This window comes from Emys orbicularis, chromosome 15 (assembly GCF_028017835.1).
Source record: "Emys orbicularis isolate rEmyOrb1 chromosome 15, rEmyOrb1.hap1, whole genome shotgun sequence".
In the NCBI taxonomy this organism is placed as follows: Eukaryota; Metazoa; Chordata; order Testudines; family Emydidae; genus Emys; species Emys orbicularis.
Window position 1 is genome coordinate 7820885 of NC_088697.1, and position 13985 is coordinate 7834869.

Consider the following 13985-nt stretch of genomic DNA (forward strand, 5'->3'; position numbering starts at 1 on the left):
GCGGGCCACCCTCTCTCCTCCGGGATGTCTTGTGGTCCCACCAGGAGCCGCGCAGACTCCCTAAAAGTAGCGGCCACCAGAGCCATTACAGTAACCCCATCCTTTCCACTCACGGCCACGCCCCTGAACCACCCCTTCTCCCCAAGGCCCCGCTCCTACGCTGCCTCTTCCCCCCAAGACCAGGGCCGGCTTTAAGCCGATTCACTCGATTCCCTGGAATCGGGCCCCGTGCCGAAGAGGGCCCTGTGCCCGCGCCTAAAGGGGCCCCGCTCTGGGGGTTTTCGGCGGCATTTCGGCGGCGGGGGTGGGGTCCTTCAGTGCCGCGGAAAACCCGGAGCGGATCCTGCCGCCGAAGTGCTGCCGAAGCCCCGGACTGCCTCCGAGTATTCTAATTGGGCCCCGCGGGTCATAAAGCTGGCGCTGCCCAAGACCCTGCCTCCTGCTAACTGCTCTCCGCTCCCTCCCTACCCTCACTTGCCCTTATGGTCATTACAAAGTGGTAAGGCAGAGCCCTCCCACTTTAAAAGTCATGGGGTGTTGTTCCCTCCTGCTCAAGCACCCCTGGGTCCCTGCACTTCACACAGCTCTCACTGATTTCAGCTGTTAGTGAGGAAACCTCACTGCTAGCGCAGACTGGGCAGTTTCTTGCATGAGAGACACTGTCCCAAAGCAGGACTAATGCTTAGAGCTGGTTGTCAGTGATTTCCGATTTGTTGGTCTGCAGCAAGACTCTACATTGAGTCTTAATCAGCTCTGTTATTCCACAGAGACGAACAAAAGGGTGAAATGGTGCCTGGAAGCCTTAAGAAGAATTCACCCCAAGAATCAACACTTGTCGATACCCGCTCACAACTCCACTGAGAATGTTTTGGGGTCACTCCTTGCCTTTATCAACCTAGTGGCCTGGGACAATAGCTATTAACAGGTGCTCCAGTGGTGCAATTGGTTAGCGCACAGTATTTATAGGGCAGTGCTACGAGGAGCTGTTGTGAGTTCAAGCCTCACTTAGAGCACTGGTTTTCATTAACCAAATGGCTTCACCCACTCGTTTGGCCCTGTGGAATGTAGAATTCCAGCCCAGGGAACACTAAGGAGGGGAGGAGTCAAAAATGCCCCCTTCAATTATTAACCAGAGAGCAGGTCAGAATCTACAATACTTTCTCCCCCACCAGGCCTGTGCCAGGATCCCTCAAGCAGAGCCTGGACTCCTGCCCATCCTTTGACCCCTGAGCCAGGGGAGGGAGAGGAGGAAGGCAGCCATTGTTAGAGGGCTTTCCCTTCCCCTTCCCACTTCCCTGATTCTTGTCTCGCAGACAGCAAGCAGCAAAAGACCAGAAGTCCGAAGCGCAGACAATGTGATGTTTACTGGGGTTACAGAGTAGCAGCCGTGTTAGTCTGTATCCGCAAAAATAACAGGAGTACTTGTGGCACCTTAGAGACTAACAAATTTATTAGAGCATAAGCTTTCGTGGGCTACAACCCACGAAGAAGCTTATGCTCTAATAAATTTGTTAGTCTCTAAGGTGCCACAAGTACTCCTGTTATTTTTACTGGGGTTAGTTTCCAAGCAAGCAGATTCTGAAGCCCTTCACACCAGTCGGGCTTATCTCTGTACGCTGATAGAGTCTGTTCCCCAGGGTTCCCTTCCCAGCTCTGACACCGCAGAGCCTTGCCTGTGTCCCTCATCCCTGTTCCCGTCTCCCCCCTTAACAAACATGATTCCAATTTCCCCTTCCACTTCCTGTTTGACCCCAGTTTATACAGTCATATTCTCAGCTATACCATAACCAATCATTTTCCTGAAATCTAACTAACCAATTCTAACATATTGCAACATAATTCTCTAACCAATTATATCCCACTCCCCTAATTAACTTACACTTAGCAAAATTAATTCTACAGCAGACAGAAACAATTAGGGGACCAGACAGACTGACAATAGAAAAGTGGGGCCACAAAGATAAAACATACAGAAATGAGTGTTTCAGAACCACAACCATTGAGATGCTCTCTTAAGATCTGTTTCTTTATCTGGTGGTGATGGGCCCTATCAGGACAGGATCGTCTTCCTAACAGCCCAATAGCACCTTATTTCAGTGTGACTGGTTTGGGATGTGAGGATGTTGCCGTTTGCTTCCCAGCTTCTGGCTGCCCCTGCTGCTTAGCCAAAGGCCTTAGCCTAAGAACAAGGCCTCAGACTCTCCTAGGGAGAGAAGGCCCAGACACAGGCAGACTGTGATTTTGATTCTTTGTTTTATATCCCTGTAAGTGATAAAAATTCACCTAAGTTCTTAAAGTCTAGGCATTTACAGGCAGCCTGAATATCTCTATTCTAACAGCCCTCAGTCCCTGGGGCAGGATGATCCATGTAGCTCACTGAGTGGGTGGTGGGCTGAGCTTCCCCCTGGCTGGAGCTTTTCAGGGATGAGATTTTGAAGAATTGTAAGAAGAAGAAAATCTCTCCTGTTCCTGTTTGTCACCTTTTGCCCTTCTTGTGCCCCCTCTAGGGTGACCAGATGAGAGAGAGAAAATATCGGGATACATGGGGGGGAATGGTCCGCCGGCGGAGCCAAAAAAAATAAAATAAAGCCGAGTGCTGCCGGCAGAGCAAAATATCGGGACAAATTGCATCCCAACCATAGATCCGTCAGGATGCGGGACAAACACCTGAATATTGGGACGGTCCCGATTTTATCGGGACGTCTGGTCACCCTAACCCCCTTAGCCTCTGTTCTCCCTGATAGGGGAGATGCAGAGCCAAGCCCCAGTCTTCCTGAGTCATAGAGTCTGTATCCACCTCGGAAATATTGCCACTGGAGAGTATGGCTCCCACCTCTTCCGTAGAGGGACTGTAACAGCGGCTCCCCAGTTGGGTCTGGGGGTGCCAGAGATCCAGGCTATAGGGTGCAGGTGATATAGGGCCTATAAGTCCCCTGCCTGAGGGGAGGCCAATGCATGAGGTGGGCCATAAGCACCACAGGTTTTAACCCTGTCCGCTTCCTTCCCCATGGCTCTTATTTAGATTATATTGAAGTACCCCTATGGCTGGGGATATGGATTTGTGGGCACAGCATTGTGCAGTGGGCTTCCAAGACAGCCTGTAATTCAGCAAGCGGTTTGCAACTGGGCCTTGGGCTGGAGGTGATTTTCTCTCCACACAGCAGATGGGGGATGCGCTGGGACCAGCTCCTGCCTCTTTTTTGTGAGCTGGTTCACGTGAGGACACACCAGACATCACTGCTATCTACCTAGGGGAGAACCGCCTGGGAATGTGCTCCAGGCCAGGCTGATTTGGAAGTTAAACAGGATACTGGACAACACAGCAATGTGGGGCTAGGTCCCTGAGAAATCATCGCCATCCTCCCAAGCACATTTCAATTGCCTCCACCTCCCTTAGCCAGGCAATGTCCCTGAAGTGTGTGCTGTCTTCATAGGTCCTTTCTCTGTCTTTCTCATGTCTTGTTGGTCTCATTAACTCTCCTGTGTCTCTGCTTTCTAAGCACAGACTGACTCTGCATTTCTGGCTGCTCAGAGGAGGGGAGAACCATGCCTATGCGTGGCCAGCAGACAGCCACAAAGACTCCTGGTGGCCAGCCTGCTCCCTGCTCCCTGGCATGCCAAACACCCACTGAAGGCCACCCGCAGACCAGCATGCGGGGCAGCTGTTGATGCTCTGTGGCCAACATCAGAAAACAGTAGGAAAGCAGGGCCAACCCCACTGGTGGGGTCTCTTACCGTTCCCACTCACAGTGCTCACTTTGGCAGTGGAGCAGGAGATTTTACCCCAAGGGGCTTTTCCCCAGCTGGTGAGAAGCAGAGAAACACCCAGGCTCCCAAGGCGCTATTTAGCAAGCCCCCTCAAGCACAGGGACAGGCGCACATTTGGAAGAGGGAAACTGCTCTACATGCTAGCCTGGGCAGCCACCCATTTTCTTTGGCAAGTCAGGAATTGCAAAGGCTAGACTGGAAGCACCTGGGGCTCATGCCAAACAGACTCCAGATACCAAATGATGGTGCTAATATGCTCCCCCTGCACCCTTCCCCCATTACCCCAGGAGCCGAAAATCTTCCTAATCCGCAGGGTAGTTCTCCTCCCAGGCTCGTGCGAGGGCGGGAAGTGCCACCAGCCCCATTTCCCAGACAGGAGAACTGAGAGCCAGAGAGGCTGAGTGATGTGCCCCAGGACACCTGGGAAGTCTGTGGCAGAGCAGGAGGCTGGGACCGGAGGCTTTTCCTTAAACATGTTTCTGTCTCCTGCCTCCGGGTCTGGCCTGCTCCTGGGTCGCTGGGCGGTGCAGGGGCGGGGCCTCAGGGCAAGGGGCAGTGTGAGGGGGGCCTCAGGTGAAGGGGTGGTGCCGGGGCAGGGCCTCGGATGAAGGGGCAATGCAGGGGTGGGGTCTTGGGGAAGGGGCAGTGTGAGGGGGGGCCTCGGGTATAGGGGCGGTGCAGGGGTGAGGACTCGGGGGAAGGGGCAGAGTGAGGGTGGGGTATTTGGGAAAAGGGGCAATGCGAGGGCAATGCCTTGGAGGAAGGGGTGGGGCGGGGCAGGGCAGGACTTTAGGAAAAGGGGCAGGGATTAGGGGGAACAGGCGATGTGAGGCCGGGATCTCGGGGCTAGAGGCAGCGTGAGGGCAGGACCTCAGGGGAAGGGCCGGTGCCTCAGGGAAAGGGGTGGTGAGGGGCAGAGCTTTGGGGGAACGGGCGGGGTGAGGGTGGGCACTCAGGGAATGATTGAGAATTCATTCAGTTCACTATCAGATTTGTCTTTGGGTAACAATGTTGTTGAAGTGAGGTAGGGAGGAAGGAGCTGTGTGTCTGGACACAAACAAGAGTTAGGGTATGTCTACACTGCAAAATTAGGTCGAATTTATAGAAGCCGGTTTTATAGAAATCAGTTGTATACAGCCGATTGTGTGTGTGTCCACATAAAATGCTCTAAGTGCTCTAGTCGGCGGACCGCGTCCACAGTACCGAGGCTAGCGTCGACTTCCGGAGCATTGCACTATGGGTAGCTATCCCACAGTTCCCGCAGTCTCCGCCGCCCATTGGAATTCTGGGTTGAGATCCCAATGCCCGAATGATGCAAAACAGTGTCGCGGGGGGTTCTGGGTACATGTGATCAGGCCCCTCCCCCTCCGTCAGAGCAACGGCAGACAATAGATTCGCGCCTTTTTACCTGGGTTACCTGTGCAGACAACATACCACGGCAAGCATGGAGCCCGCTCAGCTCAGCTCACCGTCACCATATGTCATCTGGGTGCCGGCAGACGTGGGACTGCATTGCAACACAGCAGCAGCTGCTAACTGCCTTTTGGTGGTAGATGGTGCAGCATGATTGGTAGCTCTGGGGCTGACAGCCATAGGGCTGCATTGCACCAGCCCCTTGCCTTTTGGTAGAAGATGGTATATTACAATGGGTATCTGTCGTCATTGTACTGCAGTGGCTGTCAATCATGGGCACCTGGGCAAACATGCTCAGTCCTATCGAACTGTCTGGATGATGATGACTATCAGTCGTAGTATGCTATTTTCTGCCAAGCACCCAGTATTTTCTGCTAAGCACCCAGAAGAGGCTGAGGGCAATCTGGGTGCTGGCAGACGTGGGGCTGCATTGCTACACAGCAGCAGCCCCTTGCCTTTTGGTAGAAAATGGTATATTATGACTGGTATCCATTGTTATCATACTGCAGTGGCTATCAGTCATGCTGCACCATCGGCTGCTAGCTTAAGATGTGAAAAATAGATTTGTTCTGTATTCATTTGCTTCCCCCTCCCTCTGTGAAATCAACGGCCTGCTAAACCCAGAGTTTTGAATTCAATCATGGGGGGGGGGGGGCTCATTCTGTGTGACAGTTGTTTGTGTTTCTCCCTGATGCACAGCCACCTTTGTTGATTTTAATTCCCTGTACCTGTATGCTATGTTGTCACTCGCCCCTCCCTCCCTCCCTCCCTCCTTCCCCTGGTCCGCCAGATACTAGTTTCGTGCCTTTTTTCAGACCAGGTGCCATAGCTAGCACTGGGATCAAGGAGCCCGCTCAGATTACCGCGGCAATTATGAGCACTATGAACACCACGCGCATTGTCCTGGAGTATATGCAGAGCCAGGACTTGCCAAAGCAAAACCAGGACCAGCCGAGGAGGCGATTGCAGCGCGACGATGAGAGTGATGAGGAAATTGACATGGACATAGACCTCTCACAAGGCACAGGCCCCAGCAATGTGGAAATCATGGTGTTCCTGGGGCAGGTTCATGCCATGGAACGCCGATTCTGGGCCCGGGAAACAAGCACAGACTGGTGGGACCGCATCGTGCTGCAGGTGTGGGACGATTCCCAATGGCTGCGAAACTTTCGCATGTGTAAGGGCACTTTCATGGAACTTTGTGACTTGCTTTCCCCTGCCCTGAAGCGCCAGAATACCAGGATGAGAGCAGCCCTCACAGTTGAGAAGTGAGTGGCGATAGCCCTGTGGAAGCTTGCAACGCCAGACAGCTACCGGTCAGTCGGGAATCAATTTGGAGTGGGCAAATCTACTGTGGGGGCTGCTGTGATCCAAGTTGCCAGGGCAATGAGAGACCTGGTGATATCAAGGGTAGTGACTCTGGGAAACGTGCAGGACATAGTGGATGGCTTTGCTGCAATGGGATTCCCAAACTGTGGTGGGGCCATAGACGGAACCCATATCCCTGTCTTGGCACCGGAGCACCAAGCCACCGAGTACATAAACCGCAAGGGGTACTTTTCAATGCTGCTGCAAGCCCTGGTGGATCACAAGGGACGTTTCACCAACATCAACGTGGGATGGCCGGGAAAGGTACATGATGCTCGCGTCTTCAGGCACTCTGCTCTGTTTCAAAAGCTGGAGGAAGGGACTTTCTTCCCGGACCAGAAAGTAACCGTTGGGGATGTTGAAATGCCTATCGTGATCCTTGGGGACCCAGCCTACCCCTTAATGCCATGGCTCATGAAGCCGTACACAGGCAGCCTGGATAGGAGTCAGGACCTGTTCAACTACAGGCTGAGCAAGTGCCGAATGGTGGTGGAATGTGCATTTGGACGTTTAAAAGCACGCTGGCGCAGCTTACTGACTCGCTCAGACCTCAGTGAAAACAATATCCCCATTGTTATTGCTGCTTGCTGTGCGCTCCACAATATCTGTGAGAGTAAGGGGGAGACATTTATGGCGGGGTGGGAGGTTGAGGCAAATCGCCTGGCCGCTGATTACGCGCAGCCAGACACCAGGGTGGTTAGAGGAGCACAGCAGGGCGCGGTGCGCATCAGAGAAGCTTTGAAAATGAGTTTTGTGACTGGCCAGGCTACGGTGTGAAACTTCTGTTTGTTTCTCCTTGATGAACCCTCCGCCCCCCCCCCCCCCCACCCGGTACACTCTACTTCCCTGTAAGCCAACCACCCCACCCTCCCCTCCCCCCTTCGGGCACCGCTTGCAGAGGCAATAAAGTCATTGTTACTTCACATTCATGCATTCTTTATTAATTCATCACACAACTAGGGGGATAATTGCCAAGGTAGCCCGGGAGGGGTGGGGGAGGAGGGAAGGAAAAGGACACACTGCAGTTTTAAACTTTAACTCTTATTGAAGGCCAGCCTTCTGATGCTCGGGCAATCATCTGGGGTGGAGTGACTGGGTGGCCGGAGGCCCCCCAACCGTGTTCTTGGGCGTCTGGGCGAGGAGGCTATGGAACTTGGGGAGGAGGGCTGTTGGTTACACAGGGGCTGTAGCGGCGGTCTCTGCTCCTGCTGCCTTTCCTGCAGCTCAACCATACGCTGGAGCATATCATTTTGATGCTCCAGCAACCAGAGCATCGACTCTTGCCTTCTGTCTGCAAGCTGACGCCACCTATCATCTTCAGCCCGCAACTTGCTCTGTTCATCCCGCGATTCAGCCCGCCACCTCTCCTCTCGTTCATATTGTGCTTTTCTGTAGTCTGACATTGACTGCCTCCTCGCATTCTGCTGTGCTCTGTGAGCGTGGGAGGACATCTGGAGTTCCGTGAACATATCATCCCGCGTCCTCCGTTTTCTCTTTCTAATCTTCACTAGCCTCTGTGAAGGAGAAACATTTGCAGCTGGTGGAGGAGAAGGGAGAGGTGGTTAAAAAAGACACATTTTAGAGAACAATGGGTACACTCTTTCACGTTAAATTTTGCTGTTCACATTACACAGCACATGTGCTTTCGTTACAAGGTCGCATTTTTCCTCTTATATTGAGGGCCTGCCAGTTTGGTGTGAGAGATCACTCACGCAGTGCCAGGCAACAGATTTCGGCTTGCAGGCAGCCATGGTAAGACACAGTCTTTTGGCTTTTTTAACCTTCTTAACATGTGGGAATGGTTTCAAACAGTAGCGCTCTCATTTCCCATACCAAGCACCCGTTGGGTTGGCCATTTAAAATGGGTTTGCAATGTAAAAGGAGGGGCTGCGGTTTCCGGGTTAACATGCAGCACATAGCCAACTAACTCCCCTCCCCCCCCCAATTCTCTGGAATGATCACTTCACCCCTCACCCCCACCGCGTGGCTAACAGCGGGGAATATTTCTGTTCAGCAGAGCAGGAACGGGCACCTCTGAATGTCCTCTTAATAAAATCGCCCCATTTCAACCAGGTGACCGTGAATGATATCACTCTCCTGAGGATAACAAAGAGCGATAAGGAATGGATGTTGTCTGCATGCCAGCAAACACCGGGACCATACGCTGCCATGCTTTGTTATGCAATGATTCCAGACTACGTGCTACTGGCCTGGCGTGGTAAAGTGTCCTACCATGGCGGACGGGATAATGCAGCGCTCCCCAGAAACCTTTTGCAAAGGCTTTGGGAGTACATCCAGGAGAGTTTTCTGGAGATGTCCCTGGAGGATTTCCGCTCCATGCCCATACACGTTAACAGTCTTTTCCAGTAGCTGTACTGGCCGCGATTGCCAGGGCAAATTAATCATTAATCATTAAACACGCTTGCTTTTAAACCATGTGTAATATTTACAAAGGTACACTCACCAGAGGTCCCCTGTGCGCCCTCAGGGGATGGGAGCACGCCTTGGGTGAGTTCGGGGGTTACTGGTTCCAGGTCCAGGGTGATAAACATATCCTGGCTGTTGGGGAAACCGGTTTCTCCGCTTCCTTGCTGCTGTGAGCTATCTACATTATCTCCATCCTCATCTTCCTCGTACCCCGAACCCGCTTCCCTGTGTGTTTCTCCAGTGAGGGAGTCATAGCACACGGTTGGGGTAGTGGTGGCTGCACCCCCTAGAATGGCATGCAGCTCCGCGTAGAAGTGGCATGTTTGCGGCTCTGCCCCGGACCTTCCGTTTGCCTCTCTGGCTTTGTGGTAGGCTTGCCTTAGCTCCTTAATTTTCACGCGGCACTGCTGTGCGTCCCTGTTATGGCTTCTGTCCTTCACGGCCTTGGAGACCTTTTCTAATATTTTGCCATTTCGTTTACTGCTACAGAGTTCAGCTAGCACTGATTCATCTCCCCATATGGCGAGCAGATCCCGTACCTCCCGTTCTGTCCATGCTGGAGCTCTTCTGCGATCCTGGGACTCCATCATGGTTACCTGTGCTGATGAGCTCTGCGTGGTCACCTGTGCTCTCCACGCTGAGCAAACAGTAAATGAAATTCAAACGTTCGCGGGGCTTTTCCTGTCTACCTGGCCAGTGCATCTGAGTTGAGAGTGCTGTCCAGGGCGGTCACAATGAAGCACTGTGGGATAGCTCCCGGAGGCCAATAACGTCGAATTCCATCCACACTACCCCAATTCCGACCCGCTAAGGCCGATTTTATCACTAATCCCCTCGTCGGAGGTGGAGTAAAGAAACCGGTTTAAAGGGCCCTTTAAGTCGAAAGAAAGGGCTTTGTCGTGTGAACGTGTCCAGGCTTAATTCGATTTAACGCTGCTAAAGTCATCCTAAACTCGTAGTGTAGACCAGGCCTTAGAGGAGCTGACAAGTATCCGGTTTTAAAGCTCATCAGACACACACACACAGAGAAAGAAACCAGACATTTTTTTAGAGCACCAGCAAATAAGGGATCCTGGGAATATGCACCACCGTGCTAAAAAATAAATAAATAAATAAATAAATAAAATATAAAGTCATCAGATAGAAACAGAAACTGCCCAGTACAAAACCTACCCTTCACTTCAGCCATAACGCTAAAACAACAACGCTTTCACCCACCAACACCATGCTGCCCTCTCACTCCCACCGCTTTCCTAATCCACACGAGCTGCTCCCAGCCAGGTCCCACACCCTATTCACACATCTTTGGTCACTGTGTAGCTCAGTGGCAATCACTGCCCTGAAATGACTCTGGTGCCAGCACTCACAGCACGAACTCCCCACACCGAATTCTGTTCACACACAGAGAATTCTCTCCACCCGGCTCCTTCGGTTCATCTCGCTGCTCTCCCTGCTGCCGCCAGACACTGCTCATCTTCATAGCCCCGCCCACGGTCACGTGACACCTTCTGTCCTTCTGGTCTCCAGTGAGTGAGTTGCCTGCGGTGAGTGAACACATCAGCACACGTCACAGCCCCAGCACACGTCACCGCACATCACAGCCCCAGCACCCGCGGCTCCGCGCCACCGGCCATTGTTAGAACCTTCCATGAGATTCCATCTCCCAGCTCCCTCTGGCGCCAGCAGCAGCCGGGCGGGGAGTGTCTGTGAGAACCAGCCCCATAGACCCGTAGGGGCAGGTGGATATTGGGGGCGGGGGGGGATGAGGGGAGGAGAGACCCAGCCCCATAGACCCGTAGGGGCAGGGGGATATTGGGGGCAGGAGGGGAGAAGGGGGTTGGCAGAGATGCAGTCCAGGGTGCAGGGGAAATCGGGTGGTTTGGAGGGAACTGGGGAAGAGGAGAGACACGTGAGGGGGGCACACATTGGGACAGGGAAACTGACTCACTCCAAGTACAGGTGGGGCGGGGTGGGGTGGAGGCAGATCGTGCTGGTCCTAGGGTAATTTTGGGTGGTTCTGATTCCCGACTGGGAGGGGGACGGAGCTGCCAGTGGGCTCACCTCTGGGCTGAGGAGACCTGTGGTGGGGTGGGTGCAGGGGCTGTATGTGTGTGTGTCAGGCTGGGGGAGCTGCCTGGGCAGAGGTGCTGGAACTGGGGGTGCTGGGGGTGTTTCCATCACACCCAGGGGTTACGGTTGGTTCAGTGGCTCAGCACCCCTCCCCCCCACTGTACAGATTGTTCTGGCACCACTGGCCGAGGGTCACCTTTGAGTGCACTTTGCCGCCCCGCTCAGGCCTGCCTGGCTCTCCTAGGGCAGGCGAGTGCCCAGCTCTCCTGTGGCAGGGCTGGCGAAAGCTCGGTACAGATACTGACAGCGCCGGGGAGCCTGGACGAATATTAGTTGGACAGAGGAGCCTGGGGAAGTTTTATTAGAGAGCAGAAATGAATCCCGAGCACAGCCCTGGAGCTGCAGTGCTCGGGGTGTGGGCCTGGGTCTCCTGAACTGTCTCCCTGCCCCCCCTCATGGCATAACAAGTTCCCTGCAGAGAACAGAGGTGCGGGAACGAGGGGTGCGGCGGGTGCTGCAGCACCCCCATGTCTCACTGTGAAAAACTCCAGGTGCGGTGGGAACAAAGCCGCATTATTGTGTGATTCTGGAGAACCCCGGAGCTGTGCTGCCCCTGTGTAGTGTGAGCAGGAATTGCACGTTTTCACACTGCTTGTGAACACACCTGGGTACAGTTCGCAGGCTTTCAGCTCCCCCACTATAAAAAGTGAGAGAGCCCCACTGCCTAGAAGTGCCTGCTCAGCCTGCTGCAGACATTGCCCGGCCTCTGGCCTGCTGCCCTTTCTGCGCCACAAACCCCGGGCACTGAAGAGACGGATCAGAGTGTCGAATTCAGGGCTTGCCTACAGGGGGACACTCAGCAAAATGAAATTTGATTAGCAAAAGTGGGTTAGTTAGTTAGTGACTTAGTTAAATGGCATTGAACCCCTCAGTAACCCCATTACAGAACTGACCTAGGGAAGCATGGGAAAGACAGCTCCCGTCCCTCGTTGTTATGAGTCAGGTGGGCCAACTAGGGGCAGAAGCCCACGCTAGCTTTTCTTGCTGCAGAGCCCAAGATCAGGGATTCACCTTGGGTGCAGGCACCGCTGTGCTTCTAGAAAACAAGCCACCCCTGCACAAAGAGAGATGAAAGGGCTGCCAAAGCCTGGGATCGAACCAGGGACCTTTAGATCTTCAGTCTAAAGCTCTCCCAACTGAGCTACTTTGGCAGCTATACAATACTCTTGTGGTCTGCTGCTTCTCTGTCCGGGATGTTTTTGCAGCCGTGGCACACAAAAAGGACGTCATTGTGAGCGGCCCATGAAGACAAGACTCGCTTTTGCCTGCCTTGCTCAGCTTGACTTGCTTCCTCACCCTGTTCCTGCCTTAGATCCCGGGTTGACCTGGTGGTGGAAGGGGACTGGGGGCCAGTGGCGTGGGGAGGAAGTTGAGCTGGACCCTGAGCTAGACTAGACCCTGGCAGTGAGAGTCTGGCCACCACTTGCCACCCCACCCTGTTGTCCTGGCTTCCCCCACTGGATGTCATTTAGGGAGGGAAGTGGGGCTTCTGCCTCTCCTCCCCAATTTTCACACCGCAGAGGAGTGCAAACAGAAAAACAAATGGCTGCTCCACACTCCCACCAGAGGAACCCGACGCCCTTAGCTGTGGTGAGTAAGAAGTGTAAGAAGTGTCTGTTGGCTGACAGGGCCTGTCCCCGAGGAGCTGGAACAGCAGCTGCTGCTTCCCCCTTGGCTCCAGGCTGTGCTGTGGGAAATGCTCATTGCCTGGCTGTATGGGCGGATGCTGCTCCGTGCTCTGGAGAGCGTCTGTATTGGTCTGTCAAACCCCCGCCTTCACTGAGCCAGTCTGGTAAGGACCCAAGTGCCTTCTCCGGCTTGGCAGCTGAGAGTCTGTGCAGACATCAACCCCCCCCCAGCAGCGCTAGCTCCCCCAGCACCACAGAGGCACTCGATGCACTTCCTGTGGGGAAATCGCTCCTTGGCATCCAGCTGCTAGAATGAGAGAGCAGTGTCTGGCTCACCTTGGTGGAGAGAAGAGACCTGATGAGTGCTGATCTCCTTCAGTCCCCCCCACAATGCTGGTCAGTTTTTTTGTCACTCTAATAGTCAGTGCTTCCCTTCAGGGCCGTTCCTAGAGGGGTTCGGGGCCCAGGACAAATCCCCCCCCTTTCCGCCCACACACCACCCATTCCCCCAAGCTCCCATCCCTGTCCCATTTCTCCCTGCCCTGCACCTTCCTACTGAACAGTTGGTCACTGGCAGGCAGGAGGCACTGAAGGGGAAGAGGAGAAGCTTGTCTGCAAGGTCTGTAGTGGGGGCAGGCGCTGGCTGCCAGTGGGTGCTGGGCACCTATGTTTTTTTCTGTTGGTGCTGCTGCCCCGTAGCACCCATGGAGTCACTCACTCGGCTCCTTTCACACTCTTGAGAGAGGAGCAGCAGCCAGGGCTATGGCTGATCTATGGGATGCTAGATGAGTGGCAGAGGCTTCAGATGCTGAGAGTTTTGTCTGACACCTCAGGGACACAGTGTGAGGTGGTGTCCCAGGGATCTCTATGAAAGGAGCAGAACAGGATTTACTTGAGGTGGGGAGAGAATTGAGAGTGTCTCAGGGGGTTGTACAGAGGTATTGCCAGGGTTAGAGACTGGCTGAAATGCAGGCCTTGCTGTGAGCAGGATTCAAACCTGCAGAGGTAAACCCTATTGGATTTCAACTCCAACACCTTAACCACTTGGCCATCACAGCTGGGAGCACAACATTGCCCCAGTGCCAGAGAAACTGGTAAATAATCACAATGCCCAGGCTTGAACCCATCTGAAATCCAGAATTCACACAGTGAACCTGGCTCCCAAAGCACAGGGGGGATTTGGGGTTTGTTCTCTTTGCTTAGCCATGTGCAGTCGCACAGAGAGCGCTTTGAAACGTCTCCCCTCCCACA

General features: G+C 53.8%; 1 protein-coding gene and 2 non-coding genes across 3 annotated transcripts in view; all 3 read right to left on the reverse strand.

The window, feature by feature from the left end:
- LOC135889537 (zinc finger protein 436-like) overlaps positions 1-13985 on the reverse strand; it is a 77501-nt gene that overhangs the window by 29255 nt on the left and 34261 nt on the right. The gene's annotated exons all lie outside the window — the stretch shown is intronic.
- Positions 12185-12257, reverse strand: TRNAF-GAA (transfer RNA phenylalanine (anticodon GAA)). Its single transcript has one exon. It is a non-coding gene; the product is annotated as a tRNA-Phe (tRNA).
- TRNAS-UGA (transfer RNA serine (anticodon UGA)) lies at positions 13711-13792 on the reverse strand. The gene has a single exon. It is a non-coding gene; the product is annotated as a tRNA-Ser (tRNA).